Genomic DNA, 23711 nt, shown 5'->3' with positions numbered 1-23711 from the left:
GAAGCTGGACAGGAAATGGGAGAAAAGAAGGCTGTGGTTCCAGCCCTTTTAATCTAATGCGTCAGTCTCTCATTTACATTTACTAATTAAAATAATTATTTAAAAACTATTATTAAAATTTAATTCAACCAGATAAAATCCTGCCTTTACATGATTGAATGTATTCTTAATCATTCACTTTTCCTTTCTGACTAAATCATATGCAAGAATAGCAGGAAGGGCAGTTTGCATTTTTTCCATTCCACAGACTGCATGGGAACACTTTTCATATCTCAGAAGCATTATTATTGTCTCAAAGATGTCAGGGGTGAAAACCCATTATTAAGTCAAGTGATCTCACTCCTCCCCCTGTTGGGAAGAATAGGCAAAACAACAGAGCATTAGTATTGGGCTTTGTAAAATTACAGGGAGAGGAGTTGGGGGAAGAGCAGGTTGCCAATTTGCTCCTAAAAATGTCTAAGTGTAAAGAACTGGAAAAAGGTACCTTGAATCTTCTGCTAGATCTAATTTCCACTTACCTTACTAGTTAGCTGCTTAAGGGTGACCTAAGTAAACAGGATTTGACACAGCATATATCAGTTAAGATAATAATCATGTTGAGTTCAAAATATCTGTTTGACTATTGTCTAAGCCTTTGTCATGTGTAAAAGAGTGAAACTGGCTTACAAATGGGTGGAACAGGTTAATTGTCCATTAGTCTCCCTGGTTCAATCATCAGTCTTCTTTTACCTTATGACACTTCATAATATTGATGTTTGCTACATTTGCTACCCTACTGTTCCGGTAGATTTAATAGCATCTTTATAAACAGAGTAAAACATAACTTTTTCTCTGAAAGGAACAGAGTATCATTTAAGAAGACAGTTGATAGGAGAATGTTCACATAGGACAATGGCCTTTGGACCAGTCCAAAGACTGAAACTTTATATAGGAACTGCTCTTCTCACCTCTAATAGGATATACTTGAATGGCAATGATGCTGTAAGAAGCATAGCAATTTATGCATGCATTCAAAGTTAAAGATCTAAAATGATGGTGAAAATCATTAGTCAGTTGTACCTCAAAAATGTCATCATTCATTACAGATTCCTCCCTGCCTTTGCAATCTTATTTATGTTTATGTGAATCTAAGCTAGAAACCTAAAGAATAAGCCTAACAGTGTTTGTGATGCTACATGCAGAGATTGCATTTTGCCAGCTAGTGCATTAAGCAACTTCTCATACTTTTCCATCTTTATAGATTATTCAGCCATAATATATACTGATGCAGGCTTCTTTACATCATAGACCTATTCAAAGAATTGCTGGACTGACCATCTGATCTAAATACTTCTTAAAGACATTGTCTACATTCCTAGGGACACGTATCTTTTTTTCCCTTTTCTCCTTTTTTCTTGTTTATCCTTTTGTGTAAATATACTGGGTCCTCAATGACTACTAGTAAAATGTCAATATTGACTCAATGTCTACTGATTTTTTTAATTTGATGTACTATTGAAGATTAATACCATATGTTCCATTAGCTCATGACCCAGGAAGAGGCAAATATATTATGCTTGCCTGCAATTACATTTGACTGACAATATGAACACGGGTTACTGCTATATTACCTATGAAATACCAAAGTCTTGACTCTGAAACCTACAATTTCCTCCTTCAGAAACATTGTCATCTGGTTTTTGTTTTAGGGACTGCTTCTGAGTATTCTTTCCTTTTTTGTTGTGTAGTTCCAGTTTGTGCATGAAATAATCAGGAAGAATGGAGACGTCACATCCAGGGAACTCCTTAACTATGGAATGTCAGAGAAAGGGGTTATAACATCCCAGTAGGACTACCGGGTTACACTCTTCAGATAATCGTAGTAAGACTGTTACATTGTTACCATTTCTCATTTCTTTTTATTGTCTCTTCTTGCTATGAGACAATATTGGATTCTCATTGTGCTATTTCACATCCACTTTCCAGTCTGTGCACTCCATAATAATGTCATCCAAATTGTAATGCCCTATATTTGTCCTGCAAAAGATTGTATAAAACTCTGCTGCTACTTGTGACATTTTCAATAGTCTGTAATTTGATTGGCTGGCCAATTCCATTTCCTTCCTCTTTACTGCACAAGTTAATGATAATGTAATTAAAGAGGTTGAGTGGCCAGTCAATCAAATTACTTATGTATATTTTTAAAAAGCCTGCAACTGATCAGATTCATTGTTGTACAAATTGAAATGTATAGAATGAAAAGCATAGTTTGAATAAAAGCAGCTAATAACAAAGCCTTTAGGGAACCAAATAAAACTTCATTCATCCTTTTTCTGTTGTCAAGTTTCCAAATACCTCTCCAACAACTCTTCAATGTCAAGTGCATTCTTTGCTTTCCAACGACTGCCATAATTTACAGATTCTGGAAACTGTGCCCAGGAATGTAATCTTTGTATATAGCACTACGAGATCAGAATAGTATTTGAAATAGGTCTTAAAAATAGAACTCTGGATTTACATGAATGAGAGTGCTACATTCTTATTGGATCGCTTCTATTTATTTGCAGCTTAGCGGGAGAAACATTTTGTCTATTGCAGAAGATCTATAAAACCGCCTGCAGCTTACTCTCCATCCTCATATAATCAAATGGATTATAAGGATCCAGCTTCAATTTCATTTTATGCTGATAAATATTTTGAAACCATACTCCAATGTGCATAATTATTTTCAGGGTGGCATTTTAAAAAATGATCAGTGTTACCCTACAACTACACCTACTGGCATCCATAAGAGACTTATCTTTGATTTAAATGGGAGCAGAGTTAGACCAAAGCTAGATGCTTTTGAAAAACATACTCCTCATAATTATGAATAAGTAAAATTTCAAAATAAGCCAGACCACTGCCTCATCTTAAGTATGCTTAAGGCACTGCCTACTTTGGTATCTAACTGGAGATCAAAATGTAGGAAAAAATCTGATAACCCAAAGAAGTATCTACCTCTCTCCCTTTACCAGGTTCTCTGGTGGACATGTGTATACACATAAACCAGAAACACTGGGTATAAGAAAGAGGAAAATTATGGGCCCCATTCCTGAAGAAAGGCTTGAACAAAAAAAGATGTTTGTTGCAGTTTGAATTGAACATGATCGTGCTAGGAATCAGCGTTATGTCCTCTGGTAAAGCATTCCATAAGCAGGGTACTTTATTGAGAATGCTCTGACAGGCAGAGCGTAGACAGGCGCTTGTACAATTCTAACCTGTAATACATCCCATCCCATCCCTGCCATATTCATGACACAAAACTATGTATTATACAATAACATTCAGTAGGAACCAGAGTGAAAACTCTAAGCTCACTTTCCTTGGGGACATTACTGAGTCAGGATTTTTAACCCAGGGTCTCAAGAGGGGAAAGGCTAGCAAATTCCTTACTGATCAGCGTCCTTTGAAATATTTAATGGGGAAAAGACTGCCTGTGAATCTGTTAAATGTTTGGAGAAGACATTTTTATGTGTAAATAAAGCCTATATTCTTTCCAAGATCATGCTGGGCATTACACTCCTGATGCCTTACTCAGGAGACAAAGGTTGTAATATCAGACGGAAAATGTCAGAAATCAAATCCTGTTTCCTGTTGTGCCTTATAGTGAGGATTCAATATGGAACAGGCCAGATTTCTTATGATTACTTTGGTTAGGATGGGCCCATTTTTCTGTTCTGTATGTGGCTTCCTAATCTGCATGTAACTTTTAGCTTGGATTCATTGTGTACATAAGGATCCATTCCACTAGCATGAAGATACTGTTCTTCAATAAAATGTTTATTCAGCATACTTTATTCAAAAAAGAGTGAATGGCAACTGTCAAATTGCATTCCACTTTCACAAAAGACCCCTCCTCATCCTGCTCCGCGTTTCCCTCCAATATCAAAATAGCTCAGGAAAACTCCACAGGCAGGAAATAAGTTTGTAACTTCAGCTTGCGTTTATTTAATATTTTACCAGCTGTGCTGTTATGCCATTGATAACGTTTCGTCTCAGAATCTTGTTTTCAAATCAGGCAAACTGAATTTCAAACAGTCCTTTTATAAAACCTGTCAATATCAGATTAAGGCTGGCAGCTGTTAGCTAACAAGAGATTACTTCTATCAGTAGCAGAATAACTACAACTGTCACCTGTGTGATTTTGATATTGGAAATACTGTTAGCTTGATTGCTTTCCCTGGGTGCCCAATCTCGTTTTCTGGAATCTGCAGTGTTTGGACAGAATAACTATAGATAATGCTGCTGTAAAGAACATTGATTTATAATGTGGTCACTTTTTTGGATATTTGTTTCACTGTTTTGAACTAATATAATACGGTAAATGTATAGCATGTCCTTTACATACCAGTCAGCAGGTCATAAGATTAACAGATCTTTATCCAGAATAAAGAACTATTGTGGTGCCATGGAGGTCTTTTCTTTGCATTGAGGTATAAACTCAATGCAAAGAAAAGACAAGATATATGATGCTGACTGGCTTCTCTGAAAGGTTATCAGAATGTTTACATTGTAAATATATCAAGAAAGTAGAATTGTTTTCCTAGTATTTGCAAGTGAAGACTTTTTTCCCTTTAATGTCCACTTGAAGAAAACCTAGCTCAGTCTCCAGCTGTAATAATTCTGGTGGCAAAATTTATGTCTGACTCAAATCCTGCCACTACCCTACCTGCACACTTAGGAAAGAATTATGACAAAACACTACACAGGTGGCAGGGTACAGAAAAACACTTAGTCTTCTCAAGCACAAAACGACTGGCAACTAACTTACACAATCACACTTGTCTTTACTGTTACCTTGTACCTTTTGCAGATGAAAGCCTTCAGGAACAATGTGTTCAATGGATTTCGAGTCATCCTTATGTAACTAGACTAGCAACTCAGACCAGCTGTAAGCCTGCTGTGTGCTCATGGAACCAGGATCTTGTACCAAAATGCATCTCTTGGTCTTAATATGGCACTGCAGAATGGAATACCTTTTCTGCTTCACAGGCTAAAGACAAAATCTAGTAGTCTAATCTTATTTATGGAGATTATTAATCCTGACCTTTCCTTAGTTTTGAGAGATCCTACAGTATAAACTTGCCAACTTTTACCAAAGTTGCCCCATCACATAAATATGATCCAATTTTCTAATTAAATTTATTAGCTTAATTCTTTTCCTTTTTAATGCACCTGCTACAGCCCTTCCTCTGGAATGGATTAGAATAATAGAATCATAGAATATCAGAGTTGGAAGGGACCTCAGAAGGTTATCTAGTCCAACCCCCTGCTCAAAGCAGGACCGATCACCTACTAAATCATCCCAGCCAGGGCTTTGTCAAGCCTGACCTTAAAAACTTCCAAGGAAGGAGATTCCACCACCTCCCAAGGTAAACATTCCAGTGTTTCACCACCTTCCTAGTGAAAAAGTTTTTCCTAATATCCAGTCTAAACCTCCCACACTGCAACTTGAGACCATTACTCCTTGTTCTGTCATCCACTACCACTGAGAACAGTCTAGATCCATCCTCTTTGGAACTCCCTTTCAGGTAGTTGAAAGCAGCTATCAAATCCCCCCCACCCCATTCTTCTCTTCTGCAGACTAAACAATCCCAGTTCCCTCAGCATCTCCTCATAAGTCACATGTTCCAGCCCCCTAATAATTTTTGTTGTCCTCCGCTGGACTCTTTCAAATTTTTCCAGATCCTTCTTGTAGTGTGGGGCCCAAAACTGGACACAGTACTCCAGATGAGGCCTCACTAATGTCAAATAGAGTGGAATGATCACGTCCCTCGATCTGCTGGCAATACCCCTATTTATACAGCCCAACAAGGGCACACAGTCGACTCAGATCCAGCTTCTTGTCCACTGTAATCCCTAAGTCCTTTTCTGCAGAACTGCTGCCTAGCCATTCGGTCCCTAGTCTGTAGCAGTGCATGGGATTCTACTGTCCTAAGTGCAGGACTCTGCACTTGTCCTTGTTGAACCTCATCAGATTCCTTTTGGCCCAATCCTCTAATTTGTCTAGGTCCCTCTGTATCCTATCCTATCCCTACCCTCCAGCATATCTACTACTCCTCCCAGTTTAGTGTCATCGGCAAACTTGCTGAGGGGTGCAGTCCACACCATCCTTTAGATCATTAATGAAGACATTGAATAAAACCGGCCCCAGGACCGACCCTTGGACCTCTCCGCTTGATACCAGCTGCCAACTAGACATGGAGCCATTGATCACTACCTGTTTGAGCCCGACGATCTAGACAGTTTTCTAGACACTTTATAGTCCATTCATCCAGCCTATACTTCTTTAACTTCCCGGCAAGAATACTGTGGGAGACCGTATCAAAAGCTTTGCTAAAGTCAAGGAATAACATGTCCACTGCTTTCCCCTCATCCACAGAGCCAGTTGTCTCATCATAGAAGGCAATTAGGTTAGTCAGGCATGACTTGCCCTTGATGAATCCATGCTGACTGTTCCTGATCACTTTCCTCTCCTCTGAGTGCATTAGAATTGAATCCTTGAGGACCTGCTCCATGATTTTTCCAGGGACTGAGGTGAGGCTGACTGGCCTGTAGTTCCCTGGATCCTCCTGCTTCCCTTTTTTAAAGATGGGCACTACATTAGCCTTTTCCCAGTCATCCGGGACCTCCCCCAATTGCCATGAGTTTTCAAAGATAACGGCCAATGGCTCTGCAATCACATCCACCAACTCCTTTAGCACCCTCGGATGCAGCACATCCGGCCCCATGGACTTGTGCTCATCCAGCTTTTCTAAATAAACCACTTCTTTCTCCACAGACCGCTGGTCACCACCTCCCCATGCTGTGCTGCGTAGTGCAGCAGTCTGGGAGCTGTCCTTGTTTGTGAAGACAGAGGCAAAAAAAAGCATTGAGTACATTAGCTTTTTCCACATCCTCTGTCGCTAGGTTGCCTCCCTCATTCAGTAAGGGGCCCACACTTTCCTTGACCACCTTCTTGTTGCTAACATACCCGAGAAACCTTTCTTGTTACTCTTAAAATCTCTTGCTAGCTGCAACTCCAAGTGTGATTTGGCCTTCCTGATTTCACTCCTGCACACTTGAGCAATATTTCTATACTCCTCCCTGGTCATTTGTCCAATCTTCCATTTCTTGTAAGCTTCTTTTTTGTGTTTAAGATCAGCAAGGATTTCACTGTTAAGCCAAGCTGGTCGCCTGCCATATTTACTTTTCTTCCTACACATCCAGATGGTTTGTTCCTGCAACCTCAATAAGGATTCATTAAAATACAGCCTCTCTCTCCTGGACTCCTTCCCCCTCATGTTATTCTCCCAGGGGATCCTGCCCATCAGCTCCCTGAGGGAGTCAAAGTCTGCTTTAGGACTGGAGTAGGAGATTTGTATTTGAGACATCTGAGTAAATATTGCAAAAAGCTTTTTCTTTGGCAATTTCTAAATCAAATTCATTCTGCTAATATTCATGACCATTTAGATCAGGTTTCCATCAATATTTAATCCATTTGGATTTAAACCACAATAAAATCTCTCATATATAGCTATAGGCACTCTAGAATTAACTGAGATAACAGTCAAATAATAAAGGCACTAAGCAGTATACAGTATCATATACAGGAAACAAATTAACCTAGCTAGCCAAGAAATCAAACCTGAAGAAGAAATCTCTTTTCATTCTTCCAGTTATGCATACCCTCACTTTTCCTCTCAAACTCTATCAAACAGATGGTATTAGTGCAAACAACTCTGTGTTCTCAAGCATATTCATGAAGAGAGAATCTCTGCCCCAATCACATGTACATTTGCATTGAACTTAGGTGGCCAATCATGGATCTGGTAAATGGAATCACCAGAGAGATTCAAGGGAATGTGTGTAGTGAACCCTTCACAAGCAATTCAAAGAGTGAACTTTGTTTGCAAAATCATTTGCTGAATTCTTTGAAACAGGGAACAAGACCCTACTTCAACAAATGACTTAAGTATGTGCTTAACATTAAGTTCATGGGGCCCAAATCACTAAAAATCACAGGCTGTTCACAAATGGGGGCTAGGAGGGAAGGGTTCAGTTTGCTGATTTATTTGTTTATTATGAATTACTTGGGCAGCTCTGTTTAGTTATTATCACTGTAGTGCCTAAGATCTCTAGTCATGGATCAGATCCCCACTGTTAGATGCTTCACAAACACAGAACAAAAGGATAGTCTATTCTCCAAGGAGCTTATAGTTTGTGGAAGCTAGGGCACACATGAACCAGGTGACTTAGCTAACAGCAGGTGGGCTTTGTGGAAAGCAGCAGACAGATTGTTTAAAAAAATCACTGTCAGATTTTCAAAGCTCATGATGTAGTTTTAAAGTAGGGAAAAGCATATTTTTCAGGTGACAATTCCACCACTGTAGATAATACCAAATTTAATGCAAGCTTTTGCTGGCAAAAACTGTCTGTCTAGTTTTTTGGGGGGATGGGGGCAGGCAGAGGGTTGTAGAAATTTTTACAACTTTGCCACTTATGTAGACATAAAATACACAAGCAGCTTTAAAGTTGTTTTTTTTTTGCCAGCCAAACCTACATTTGATCTTAAACAGATTTAAAAAAAAAAACCCTAATCAAAACAGTAGTTTATTTTTGGACAGTTTCCCCATCAGTGAGGCTGTTTTCACAATGCTCATGAAATGTACCATTTAATTTGTTCCATGCTGCAAAATCTTTGTAGCTGCTGAATCTTGCCTTCAACCCTAATTAACAACATTGATTTTAATTAAAATAAGAATGGAGAGCTAACTTTATGCTCTTGTCTCCCTGATGCAAAATGCCAACTTTATCCTCATTTTAAACCACATATTTTCAATAAAATCTCTTCTTTCCTATTCCTCCACAGCTGTTAAATCTCGCCTGATATCCAGTTGTAAGCCATGATATGCTGTAGTATGCACAAAAGCAACATTTTATATATATATGAAATGAGATTTTCAAGAAAACCTATGGAATATGGATGCCTAGTTTCCTTCAAGAGGAATGGAAGTAGGCATCTAGATCTTCCAGGTATCTTTGAAAATCTCTCCTATAATAATGTTCTGGAAGTGTCACCAGTTAATACTGTTGCTTATACACTGTGTTCAGGTTTTTTAGTGTGTGAGCAAGTGTTAAGTCTTGGAAGACATGCAGTGGTGTTGTTTTTTGATATATAAGGTTCTGTGTAAAGAAAGTGGTGCTTACAGCAGGAGGTGAGAGAGCATCAGGAGTGTTTGAGCTCTGCCTTCATCTTCTGATTAGAGTCGATTATTGGGACATAATTGCTCCTTAGGAACCAGACATTGGTTTGGGCCTGAATGATGTCTGACCATATCTGTTTCAAGACTAGTGTATATGCATAAATAGTATAAATTACATTTAAAATATACCCAGACTCTGCTTCAGTTTTTCCTCCACTGGGAAACTGACCTGAAAGGCTCTAGCCATCTGACGCTGCACATCAAGGGGTGATGCTGGTGTCAGAATGGGACATTAATGTCAGCAAAGGGGCAATAATACTTTTGTGAAGTTGGGTTAAATAGAAACAGCAACCTCTCCCAGTTCATTTAAAAGCTGATTCCTTCTGCTATGTAAGCATTTTCATTTTCAGCCCTGTTTCCATGCTGAAGAGGACAGGGCCAAGTGGAGTGTTCAGTGCCATCAGAAAGAGGTGATTTCCAAGGACAAACAGCTGTGTACAGCTCAGAACCTCAAAGAGGTGTCTCCGACACAGTCCAAAATGAGTGTGGAGTTCATTGCAGCTGTAGGTTTCTTAACATGCCAGCGTGAGAATGCAATATAGTAGCCTTTCATGAACACTCACCTTTTATGACACATCCCTCAAGGTTTTAAATGTTGGTTCATCTCCCTGGAGAATGTTTCAGGAAAGCATTTTAAATAATAAATAAATTTATTGGGCCGAGACTTTCAAAATTAGGAGCCTAAAATTTGGCCCCCCCATGTATATTTAGAGACCTAAATACAGGGCCTGATTTTTTTTCAAGAGGGTGGAGAACCCAGCAGCTCCCACAAGCTTCAGCTGTTCCCCTTCTCTTAGCCTAGTCTGCCCTTTGAGCTCTTGGGTCAGGAACCACCCTTATAGGATGACTTGGCAGGCACCTAGCACATTCCAAGCAGAAGGACTGGATTTGAGGAACGCTAAAACCTATGCTTGCTTATGGCATTACGTCTCTTAAACACCTAGGGTGAAGTTTTCAAAAGGACTCAGCTCCCAGCATAATTCATTGGGAACAATGAGGGCTGCTGGACCCTCACAGTTTGAAAATCTGGCCACCTCATTTATGTGCCTAAATGAGACCTGTTAAATGTGAGCTCTTTTTAAAAACCTGGCCCGTTTCTTAGCCACTATTGCATCCATTAGAACTTTCTTTTCCCTTCCTCTCCCCAGCACTAAACTAAAGCAAAATACGCAATACGTGAATAAACCTGTAGTTGTCCAGTTACAATACTATGAAAAATGAAAAGCCCCTTTTCACCTATGCTTTATGCAGAATCCCCACAAATACAAGGGCCCTGTTGCAGAATATAGGCCCATGCAAAATGCCTCTATCACACCGCAAAACACTCTAACCAACAGGAAGGTGATTTGTTGCTGTATGACAAGCATAAATAACCATAGCATTGATTTCTCCCCACTTCCCCCATATTACTGAGGTAGAGAAGCACCAAATAATAAAACATAAATTTTAATCTAATTAAAAAGAAAAACACAGCACAGCTCCCCTAGAAAGTCAACACAGAAAGTCAAGAACAAAGTCTGTGATAAGTGGTGGTTTTCTCCCACCAGGTATTAGATGCCAACTGAACGGTAAGAGTAACTCACTCTATACCTTAAAATGAACTCCACTGTGGTGTGAAATAATACATCTAATCTGGGTCAGCCTGGGGAAAGATCTCTAGGAACTTCATAGCAGAGAGTGATGGGAGAGAGAAATAAAACAAAGACAATTGGCTAATAAAGTTGGGGTTTTTTCCAAACCCACAAAAATAGCCTACTGATATTTTAGGGTATGCATTGAAAACTGTGGAGGGTAGGGGGAACAATACATTTGGAAGGTTATGTACTCACACCCCTAAGCATCATTATTAAAATGTACCTCCTTTATACTGTAATAGTGCAGTTTCTCCTCATTATCTTAATCAAAACCTTTAATGCAGCCAGCCATCTAATTTGCAGCAGCATGTGCTTCCCTAGTGATGCCTGTCACTGGCACTACCCACCAAAAGAATGCTTTGGGTATGTCTGCCCTTTGGAGCTGGGGTGTGGTTCTGAAAATGCCAGCTCTGAAAACAGTGGTGTAGCTACAGTAGTATAGACAGTGGTGAGCGGCAGGATGGGCTTGCTGCCCCGAGTACAAACCTGTCCCAACCACATGGGAATGCACTCGAGTGATTAGCCTGAGCCGCTGCCCCCAGCTCCAACTGTAGACATACCCAATCCTACTTTGCAATGCTATTTTCCCAGCATCTGAAACTACACCCATCTGCAACGTAGGTAATGGTGGAGAGGGTAAAACTACTGCTAATAAACTAGCAAGAGTAAAACAAACAGGTCATGCCTACCCTTAAAAAAATGTTTGTTGTGTGTAAAGGAGCAGCTGAACACAAATGTTGTTCATCTACATAAAAATAGAAAGAAATGGGGGTGGGGGGCCGAGTCACAATTTGGTCTCTGTTCTGCTCCTCGTTTAGTCAGGATTACAAAATGCCATTCCACCCCTAAAATGGTGGGGGGTTTTGGAAAGGACATGAAAACAATTACTTTGTCCCTATCTTGGGGGGACGTGTCTCTGAATATGTGATTAATGATGAGTCTGAAAAAAATAATATTGAACTTGAAGATTTCTCTTTCCTCCTCATCATAAGGCCATTTTTATTGGGTATGTTTCCTCAAACCTGAGTGATGGGTTATTACACTGGTTCTGAGGTTGTGGGCTGGAGACTGGTGGTCAACTGCACTCTTTCTTGTGGGACAAAGAAGAACTCAGTCATTGCACGGGCTTGTTTCCTTCTCCTTGTTTCCATCGGCTAAATGACATTACAAGACCTGCAACACTCTATGACTTACCTAATGCTGCTTTCCCATGTGAGCCATTGCAGTGGTTGCCATGGGCATTACAGCATTGTGCATGAAAATGAAAGTAGTCCTCTGACTTGTAAATGGAAGAAATGGAAATGTTTGAGAACCCTGGATTATTATAAAGTTGCTTCTAGCTACATCATCATGAGCATTTTGCAGAGAAATACTCTGCAAGGCAAACTGAGTGGCTACAAATAACTTGGTTTATGTGAACTACCTTGTTTCATAAATTACAAAGAATTCAAGGAGTATGCCTATTGTCTGTTCCCTCATGAATAAAGTTTTGCGCTGTGGAAGGTGATCTGGGGTATATATAATATGAATATTTGGAGGAGTGAATGGAGAACTATTCTGTGTGTCAGGCAGAGAGGTTGCACATAATCAAAAAGTGGTTAGTATATAAAGAGATTGTCACTGAAAGTGTTAATGGTAATTTAAAAAATATTGACTCAAAACCAAGACTATTTTTAATTAGATTGGGTCTTAATTATATTTATATTCCCCTTACATTTTTTGTTTTAACATTTTCTTTTTCCTGTCTTTTCAATTTTATATTCTACTGTTGCGAAATATCATAAAATAATAAACATGTTCAAAGTGTTGTAAAGTTGCTGTATTTCGCTCTGTAATTGTAGAATCCTGCAGCAGCCTGGCAGATGCAACACTCGCTGCTCTGGGTGTCCCTAACCCTCAGACTGCCGGAAGCTAGGACTGAATGACAGGGGATGGATCACTTGATATTTGCCCTGTTCTGTTCATTCCCTCTGAGGTATCTGGTGTTGGTCACTGTTGCAAGACAGGATATGGGTCTGACCCACTATGGTCTGACCCACTATGGCCATTCATACATTCATTGAAGTCAGAGTCTTTAAACTGATTTCCATGGAAGCCCATCTTCAGCAGAAGCTGCTTGACTCACAGAGCTGTATGTGGGTCATACATAGCATTTATGAGTGATCCATCTGTCTGTTTCATAGCTACAAGTGCAGCAATTGTATCAGCAGAAGCTGAGAGTTTGTTCCTTTGTTTTCAATAATTCTCCTCTTAAATAATTGAGTGAGTAGTGTGATTAAATTTATATGACCTTGTATGCGTTTGTGTGTGTTTATATATAATATATAATTAAACATTCCACACAAAGATGGACTACAAGCCATCAGGAACAGTATCCCCGATAATGTCACAGCAAACCTGGTAGCAGAACTTTGTGACTTTGTCCTCACCCATAACTATTTCACATTTGAGGACAACATATACCTTCAATTCAGCAGCACTGCTATGGGTACCCGCATGGCCACACAGTATGCCAACATTTTTATGGCTGACTTAGAACAACGCTTCCTCAGCTGTCGTCCCCTAATGCCCCTGCTCTACTTGCACTACATGGATGACATCTTCATCATCTGGACTCATGGAAAAGAAGCCTTGAGAAATTCCACCATGATTTCAACAATTTCCATTCCACCATCAACTTCAGCCTGGACCAGTCCACACAAGACATCCACTTCCTGGACTCTACAGTGCTAATAAGCGATGGTCACATAAACACCACCCTATACTGGAAACCTACTGACCTCTATACTTACCTACATGCCTCCAGCTTTTATCCAGACCACACCACACGATCCATTGTCTACAGCCAAGCTCTACGATACAATTACATTTGCTCCAACCCCTCAGACAGAGACAAACACCTACAAGATCTCTATCAAGCATTCTTACAACTACAATACCCACCTGCTGAAGTGAAGAAACAGATTGACAGAGCCAGAAGAGTACCCAGAAGTCACTTACTACAGGACAGGTCCAGCAAAGAAAGTAACAGAACACCACTAGCCATCACATACAGCCCCCAACTAAAACCTCTTCAGCACATCATCAAGGATCTACAACCTATCCTGAAGGATGATCCATAAGTCTCCCAAATCTTGGGAGACAGGCCAGTCCTTGCTTACAGACAGCCCCCCAACCTGAAGCAAATACTCACCAGCAACCACAGACCACACAACAAAAACACTAACCCAAGAACCTATCCTTGCAACAAAGCCCTTTACCAACTCTGTCCACATATCTATTCAGGGGACACCATCATAGGACCTAATCACATCAGCCACACTATCAGAGGCTCGTTCACCTGCACATCTACAAATGTGATATATGCCATCATGTACCAGCAATGTCCCTCTGCCATGTACATTGGCCAGACCGGACAGTCGCTACGTATAAGAATAAATGGACACAAATCAGACGTCAAGAATTAGAACATTCAAAAACCAGTCAGAGAACACTTCAACCTCCCTGGACACTCAATTACATACCTAAAAGTCACAATATTACAACAAAAAAACTTCAAAAACAGGCTCCAACAAGAGACTGCTGAATTGGAATTAATTTGCAAAATGGACACCATTAAGTTAGGCTTGAATAAAGACTGGGAGTGGATGGGTCATTACACAAAGTAAAACTATTTTCCCATGTTTATTCCCCCCCCACTCCCACTGTTCCTCACAACTTCTTGTCAACTGCTGCAAATGGACCATTTTGATTACTACTACAAAAAGGTTTTTCTCTCTCCTGCTGGTAATAGTTCACTCTTGTTAGTGTGTATGGTAACACCCACTGTTTCATGTTCTCTGTGTATATATATCTTCCTACTATATTTTCCACTGCATGCATCCGATGAAGTGGGCTGTAGCCCACGAAAGCTTATGCTCAAATAAATTTGTTAGTCTCTAAGGTGCCACAAGTACTCCTGTTCTTTTTGTGGATACAGACTAACATGGCTGCTACTTGAGGGGGAGGGATAGCTCAGTGGTTTGAGTATTGGCCTGCTAAACCCAGGGTTGTAAATTCAGTCCTTGAGAGGGCCACTTAGGGACCTGGGGCAAAAATTGATCCTGCTAGTGAAGGCAGGGGGCTGGACTCAATGACCTTTCAAGGTCCCTTCCAGTTCTAGGAGATTGGTATATCTCCAATTATTACCTTTTTTTATTACTCTGAAATATATTATGAAATGTAATCATTGGCACTGGGAAACTTTCAAATAGTCTAGATTCTGGATGACTAACTGTTTTTTAGGTTGCATTAGCACCCTCCACATCCTCACATTAATATTGAAAAGGCAGAACAGCAAAAGCCCTGAGTCTTCTGTGCTTGTTATAGTTTCATGTGGCACCAGACATTCATGTATACATATACTGGTTAGCTCTGTCTTGGACTTTATAACAGCATGCTTCCTTTAGCATACAATACAATAAATGGTCAAAAATATATCTTATCAAATTATATTGTGCTTTCTCTAGGTTTGCATTTTTGTGTTGTCAAATAGCACAGCAGATTGGTGTGTTAGCATAAATGAAGTGAAGGTGGATTTAATAACAGTTAAGGGATGGTATTAAAAGTTTGTGTGTGAGAAAGAAAAACAAACATTTGCTCACTTGATCACTGATTAGACAAGGTTGACAGTTTAGTGACAACCACTTTAAGTTCTAGTATTGAGTAATATCAGCCAACGCTCTTCCAGCCACTGGGGCCAAATTCAGTGCTGGAATCAGCAGGAGCAACTCCATGGGCATCAGTGTTGAAACCACATATCCAGAAGTCTGAGAAATATCAAACCTGGCCCATCTCTAGATGTAGATAAAGTATGAAAATATCTTCCTTTAAAATATGAGATTAATCTAACTGTCTTACTCAGAGATAATATTAAGATAGTCTAGTTATTACATCCCTTGTCCTCAATTTGGCACAGGATATCAAGCTAAGTGTTAAGATGAGCATTCTGATAATGAAAAGGTAGGATATTACTTATTACAGAAAAGATGAGGCGACTGGGATATTGTGCTATGGCAACATGTTCCCCCAGGGTGAAATCCTGTTCCTACTGAAGGCATTGGGAGTTTTGCCATTGATTTCAATAGGGCCAAGGTTTCACCTGAAGTGTCACAATGTCACTGTCTTGGGGAGTATGAATAAAGATGCATCAATATGATGAGGTTAACTTGTCCTGCAGAGACATTTTGTCATCCCTTACTTTTCAATGTGAGAATTAGTGAGAGAGAGCGAATTGTTCTGAGCTGCAAGAAAAATCAAGCTATAGAAATGAAGTGAAAAGGTGTAAGTCTCACCAATGCTAAGAGTAATCAGTTTTGTCAGAGCACTGATGGGGCTAATTTTGTGTTAGGTAAGAGGGAATGGAAAGTAGTAATAAGGGAAATCATTCCCTCCTTGTGTCCAATTTAATATGTAAAGAAAAGCATTTATCCTGGATCTAATACAATACAGCTTTAAGGCAAAGGGATTGGCTAACTCAGAGGACTGGAAATGAGAAATAAAACTTAAGTCTTTAGGTCACCAGCTGGAAACCACCCCAGATGGCGCTAACGAAGTAGTGTTACCATCTGATGTCTCTTTGCTGACCTACATGAAAATTTTTTGGTCATCTCAACTCTGTTCTGAGAGGACAGGTGTCCCCATCACAAGAATCACCTCCAGTATTGGCACTGTTGCTCTTCTTGACAGTGTAAGTAAAGGCCGAAGACTGAATGGGCCTGGGTGCTGAACTACATTCTCACTGCTCGGGATGACACTAAGTCAGCGAGGAAGGCACATTAGCAGTACAGCATGAGAAATCTTGTACTGCCAATGTGCATGGCATACTCATACAGTAAGGAAATAGAGGGCTTCAGTCCCTACAGCTATTTGTCACAGAATTCAGCTATGGTCCATAAAAATGAAGTGAGGATTATTTAAGCATAAAGCAGTATATGCATAGTATTATGACAGTGAGAGAGAGGTGTTGATAACAAGGAAATATATCTGAATTCCAGTAGATGCAAGGGTAGGTCTTTGCAACCAGAATAACGACAGAAAGAAAATGTTGCACCTCATTTAAAAGGAACAGACAGCATCAGCACTCCAAAATATGTAAATGCCTTTGCTCTGAGCATTTATAGTGCTTTTGTAGTAAACAGATTTGAAAGCTAAAGTAGCTAGAGTGCTAAAAAGGTAGTGTAAGTGCCATGAATATATAATTATTTGGTGGTTTGAGTTATTGTGCACATTGCCTTATTCCCAGTCCTATGCTATCCAGATTCTATTCCTGGTTCACTAATAGACTTCCTATGTGACCTGGGGCAAGTCTCCTAACCTTTCTGTATCCTAGTTTTCCCATCTATAACATGTGGATACTTCCCTATGTCGTAGGGGTATTGAAAGGTTCAACTAGTAAATGTTTGTAAAGCACTAAATTCATATAGCTTTCCTTTCTACCACAAAGCACCCATGCTAAAAGTTATGTAAAAAGTTCAAGACACTTTACAGAGAAATTGCGTGTGACTCCATAGTTAAGACTGAGTTCAATTTTACACTTAGTGTGGATTCAAATTCTTTGGTGTTCCTCAACAAAAGACTACCATAAAATGGAATTAAGGTTGAAAGTACATATTAGTAACTTAAAGATGATAAAACATTATAGGCTGTTGTAATTGCTCCAAATCAAGCATTATACACCCAGAGAATTCAGACTTAATGTTACACTTAAAAATGACCTGAACATGTTAAATTAAGAAATGCACAGAAAAGGCAGCCAAACAGCCTTAACTCTGCCCTGTAGTGACACAATGCAATACTCATCCAATTATGATTAAGGAAAGTTAGGGTTCTTGGTCCCAGATGAGATTAAACTGATTTTTAAAGACACCTATTTTATCTCCAGAGTTAAGACTGTTTGTTTGCATAGTGTGGGTTGTGACTTCAATGGGCTATACAGAGCACAAGCCAAGTTCTACATGTCCTGCTCATGTAATGAATCCCACTAGACCTAAAGCTGCTCCCACTTGCATCAGTTTAATACTGTTATCACACCATTGACTTTAATGGAGTAACTCTTGATTTACACTGATTTAAGTCAGGAGAAGCAAGCTCATTGAGTTCAATGAAACTGTTGATTAAGGCAGATGGGATCTGAACCAAAATAACTCATGTCTTTTTTACCTACTGTATATACCACAAATAGTAATACTTGTATGCCTCCTTAACCAAGCAAAACATGCATTGTCTACAACTGGGTTTTTGTCGGAGAAAGGAAGATAGTCCTACAGGGTTGCGTCCGCCAGGATGTGCTGGTGCAATAGTAGAGATGCTATTGCAGAATGATTGGGTGGACAAATAATAGAATGATCATTTTAAAGGAATCCAACATTTAGCTCTTCTAAGATCTTTGTTGATCTCCTCAACAAATTCACAACTTATTTTATTGTTTAAAATAACTAATGACAAGCCATCGGTGCACATGGAAGCCCATAAATGGAGAATGGTATTGAGTGGTGTTTTGAAACATGCATCATCCAAGGAACTACCATATGAGCATGGAAGCTCTGAGGAACCCAATGCAGTGTTTAGTAAAATCAAGGAGGAGTTTGGAGAGTTGAGGTTTTTCAGGAAGCAGAAGTTAGGGATGTTGGAAGCAGATGGAAGGCTTTCTATATCTATGCTCCAAAAAGGAAACCCATTCAGCACAGCCAGTTTTTAATGCATATTTAAGTTATAAAATATGTTGATAAAATAGATTATCTTTTCACATCAGGTGATATTGTCTGAGAAACATTTGTACGTGGATGGAGAAAGAAAAGATTTTTAATAGCTGAGCATGTACAGTTACAATGAGCATGAGGTCCAGTACAAATTACCAAGTCACATATAATGTGCTTCAGGTAGGGGACAGAATTGGGCAAAACTCTGCACGTTTAGTTAATATACTCTGAAAAATGATGTGAAAGTGAAAATGGTTTTACAAATGTAATCCAAATTAAAATGATCAATGCATCAAATGTTTGGCAGGAAATCTCATCCCTCCTCTTGCATTTGCTCCCAGCAGGTACGTACATCCTCAAACTCAGCAGAACTAGTGTATTTCCTGTTGTTTGGGGGCAGAGAGTACAAATGGGGAGAGCCTGTAGATCCCTCCTTTGCCCCAAGGAGCTGTACTTTGCAGTGCTCCATTTGGAGACTAACTGGTGTGCAGTGATTATGGAGGCTACCGCCATCCTATGTCAGCTGTTGAATGACTGCACTTGAGCTATATGGCACCATTTTGCTCCTCCCTTCAACAACCTCCAAACAAATCTTTTTAAATTGGACTTTACCCAAGAGAAGGGATTTCAGCCCATAACATTAAGTTAATATGATATAGGTGTAAACATAGTGTCTCTACAGCTAACACACACACACAAACAAAAAACCACCACAAGATGGTACTTGTGTTCATTGTCAGAGTATAATTTGAAACTATGTTGCATTTCAAGTGCCATAGTTATTGTGTATATTGTGGAAAGTAAGAGATTTTCCCTCTTGCTTTTTTTTGCCAATGGGAAATGTGTTACAGGACTTAATTGATTAGGTTTCAGTGATTAACTGTCATTCAATCATTGTCATTTTTACATTAGAGACACTGAAACAATCAACATTATATATTACTGAGTGACCTAAACAATGGGATCTATTGTTTTTTCTCTTTGAGGATATTTTGCTCAATGAAACCCAAGAAAGAAACTGCAGAAATGTAAATAGGCCTATATCATCCTACATTATATATGTGTTTGTTAAAAATCTGCTTTTATTGAATAGACTTGGTATTCTCTTTAGGAAACTGGTGTGATTGGATATTAATTTATCTCCTTCAACCTCTCCTGAGTCACTCTTACCATAGATTACTTTGCTTTGCAAAGCTAGTCATGGTCATTCCGAGAAAGGAGACTTTTTTCCTTTATTCATTCAATGTTCTGCATTATTTTATCACTTTTTAAGATAGCACTTTAATAAGGACAACACTTTCCTGCATGATTATTCATTTGCTTCTCCTAGACATTACACAGAGGAAAAGATTTGGGTTTCAAATGCCCAGGATGTATTGCAGGTTACCTGCTGATGTGACTGCATGACCAAATTTTGTAGTGGATGTTTTTATGATGAGAAGTGTAACACATTGCAGATTAAAATCTGGACCAATAATGGTTTAACTTCAGTGTGCCCAGACTTTTGATTCAGTTTTAAATAAGCATCCAAGAGGATGAATGCTCTGAACTTTACACTAACTATCCAAATCTCTGGAGTCCACAAAATCAAACTGGAAAACTCACAAGAATTGCCTGTCATTTGGTATTTCCATCACTTCCACTACCACAAGAACATACAGTCTCATAGTCTTTTAGAACTTCTAGTTCTGGTTCCAGCTGGGAATACCTACAAAAACAGGTTTCATTTTACAATATTTTGCCTTTTATAGCTCCAGTTTTGGCCAGAGCCCCAGAAGTACAAACTCATGAAATGGGTGTTTAAGCTCTAATTGTATTAAAGATTTAAAATAGGTAAAGTATCAAAATACAGAGATGTTCCATGTAGCCTTCCACAAAGAATATGCTTCCGGGGTACCTCCCAACTCACTTGTATGGGCAATTATTAGATGACTCCTACATGCTTGAGGGAGTCACAATCTGTTGCTTTTTTTCTGAGAAGCACTGCATTGGGAAAAATTTTCAGTTGTGAATGGTGTGTGTAGACTGCTGATATGCTGGCCAAATTTAATAATCTATTTCACACATTTCTAAAGTGCCCATCATTGTAATATCTGTAGTATTAGCATAATATCAATCTTGGAAATGTTGCCTTCTGGAAGTACTGCTAAGAAGGATGTCAAAGTACAGCAGTTCAAGAAGTAGCTGTGATACCAAGTAATTAGCACATGCTGTACCATTATGTAGGTTTCTGGGAAGTGGGTGTGAATAACAAATATATGCTGTGTTCTGCCCTTCATTTCTGGTGAGTAGAGCTGTCAGTTGTGTGGAAATGTTAGCAGTGTGAAGTTTGGTTCATTAGGAACATCCTGAGATTACTAAATTTGTTGTATTTTGGGACCTCAGATCACATGTATGTGTAGTCTATTATATTTTCTAGACTGGATAATCTAATCTGATCTTTTTTACATAGTAATCTGAAATGTTTTTTGCAAATGTGTGGGAGAGGTGTAATGGTAATTACAATTTAAAATTTCAGCAGAACAAGATGGGAGGGAAAATAGCATCTGAAATTAGTATTTGACAGTTTAGCAGATAACAGCTTTTTAATAATTCTCAAATACTTGTGATTTTAATACCTCATTTTATTAACTTCTGCTAAATGTGATGTTTGTATTGTATGGACAATTGAAATATCTATAACAGAAAAACTCAGAGGTGTCATACAAAGTCTTTTCTGTTCAGACAAGTTATGGGGACACAGTGGATAAATCTAAATTAGGTTATCAATATAAAGTAAGTTTTGTTATTTATACTGGAGCCATGAGATCAAGGACTGTGGAACCTGCGAGTGAAAAGACCTGATTTGCTGTGAGAGTCTGGACAAGTCACATAAGCTCAGTGAGTTTCCCCATCTGTAAATTGAACTAATCCTCTGTAACTGTCTCTGGGGGTGTTGTAAGGCATAGCTAAATAGTTTGTGTAAAGTACTAAAGAAGTGCACAGTATTATTAAGACCAGTTAGTGGCTGTAGGGGAAATATTGCTCAGGAGTTCCTGGATCCCAGCCTTCTGATCTTTTCTACAGATAATGTGGCCTCTATGATCTGATGCCACTACAAGTCAAAACCTGTAAGCAATGGTGGCTTTTTGTAGGGTTCAATGCAAAAAAGTTCAACTGAAATTTTAGGGGAAAAAAAAAATCACACTATCGGGGCCTATGAAATAAAGAAAACTGTGAAAACATTCACATTAAATTTGTAAAAACTTTCCATCAGTTTTGAGAAGTCCTCTGCTGTGGGCCCTTAAAAAGTTTTCATTTTTATGGCACCTTAGAAAATGCTGGTGTTGTAAGAGTTAGTGTGGAGGCTTGTTACGGATATTGATTCTTTGTTTCTGTCTCTCCCTACCCTAATGAAAAAAGGCATTTGGTTCCCATCTTGAACTGGAGATGGATTTTCAGAGGGTGGGAACTTTAGTACTTTCTGAAAATCGAGACCATTTAAGGTGTCTGAGCTTCAGTAACAACAAAAACTGAGGTGCCCAAAATCATTACTTGCTTCTGAAAATCTTCCCTTATATGGATTATGACAAGATGGCCGATGTTAGTATGGTGGGTCCTGTGCTTTTCTTGTTGGGGGGGCTAAGATACCACCCTTTGCCCCTGCTGTTGGGGCACCGAGGGCCCTGCTAGTGGCCTGAGAAGATGGTAAAGAAGGGAAGCAAGGGGAGGAGGAATCTGGGTTTGCTCCTTACTCTGAGCACCAGCCACTCTCAATCCCTATGGGTTCTTATCCTCTTCCCCCTTGGGTGGGGTACCTTCAGTCCTTAGACGTTGGGAGAGAGAGTGTCTCTCTGCCGCTGGGGCAGGGTCTCCTTTACTTCAGTTCTCTGATTTTTCAAGCCTCACAGCACATCTCCAAGCTCCAGTCCGCTCTCCTTCTCCCTATCTGCCTGAAGCAGGGGGGTTTTATTAGGTTCCTGACAGGGCCTTAATTGACTGCAGGTGCTCCAATTAACCTGTAGCCACCCTCCCTAGTCTACAGGGAACCACACCTTAATTAGATTTGGGTTTATATATTTTCCCTCTAACACTCTACCACTGCTCCCTGGCCCTCCTGTATCACAGGATTTTGTGCTAACAACTCAGAGGGAGATTTTGGAAGGTACCTAAGGGATTTGGAAGCACAAGTTCTATTGAAAATCAGTATGACTTGTGTTTCTAAATCATATAGGCACTTTAGAAAACTTCTCAGAGCTTTCATAGAATAATAGAAATGTAGGGGTGGAAGGGACCCCAAGAGGTCGACGAGTCCAGCCCCCTGTATTGAGAGCAGGACCAAGTAAACCAAGACCATCTGTGACAAGTGGGTGGTGTGTGGTGTTGTTTTTTTTTGAACACCTGCAGTGATGGGGATTCCACAACCTTCCTTGAAAGCCAATTCCAGTGCTTAAATATCCTTATAGCTAGGAAGTTTTCCTAATATTTAACCTGAATTTCCTATCTTGAAGATTAAACTGATTAGTTCTTGCCCTACATGCAGTGGAATGGAGAACGATTGATCCACCATCCTCTTTAGAACAGCTCTTAACGTATGTGAAGACTGTCCAGTACCTTCTTTTTTCAGGACTAAACACCCACTTTCTTCTCATAGGTCAGGTTTTCTGGACACTTTATCATTTTTGTTGCCTACTTCTAATTTCTCTCCAGTTTGTGCATATCTTTCTTAAAGTGTGGTGCCTAGAACTGGACACAGTACTCTAGCTGAGGCTTCCATAGTACTAAGTTGATGGCAGCAAATACTTCCTGTGCTTTCATATGACACTCTTGTCAAGACCCCTCAGTATATTAGCCTTTTTTGCCATTTTATTGACTCATTCAGCTTGTGATCCATTAAAACCCTGAGATCCTTTTCAGTAATTAAACTGCTAACCAGCTATTACCCATATTGTAGTTATGCATTTTATTTTTTCCTCCGAAGTGTGTTGCTATGCACTTGTCCTTATTGATTTTCATCTTGTTGATTTCAGACCAATTCTCCAACTTGTCAAAATTGCTTTGAATTCTAATCCTGTCCTCCAAAGTGCTAGCAA

General features: G+C 39.4%; 1 long non-coding RNA gene across 2 annotated transcripts in view; it reads left to right on the top strand.

Moving 5' to 3' along the window:
* LOC120369093 overlaps nt 1–23711 on the top strand; it is an 88036-nt gene that overhangs the window by 48808 nt on the left and 15517 nt on the right. Inside the window, exon 2 of one of the 2 annotated variants that reach the window (XR_005582926.1) lies at nt 1728–1861. The exons of the other annotated variant lie outside the window; for it this stretch is intronic. This is a non-coding gene — a long non-coding RNA (uncharacterized LOC120369093). The remainder of the gene's footprint in view (nt 1–1727; nt 1862–23711) is intronic. 2 annotated transcript variants of the gene reach the window in all.

This window comes from Mauremys reevesii, linkage group 7, assembly GCF_016161935.1.
Source record: "Mauremys reevesii isolate NIE-2019 linkage group 7, ASM1616193v1, whole genome shotgun sequence".
Classification (NCBI taxonomy): Eukaryota; Metazoa; Chordata; order Testudines; family Geoemydidae; genus Mauremys; species Mauremys reevesii.
Note: the sequence above shows the minus strand (reverse complement) of the source record. Positions and strands in the feature narration are given on the sequence as shown.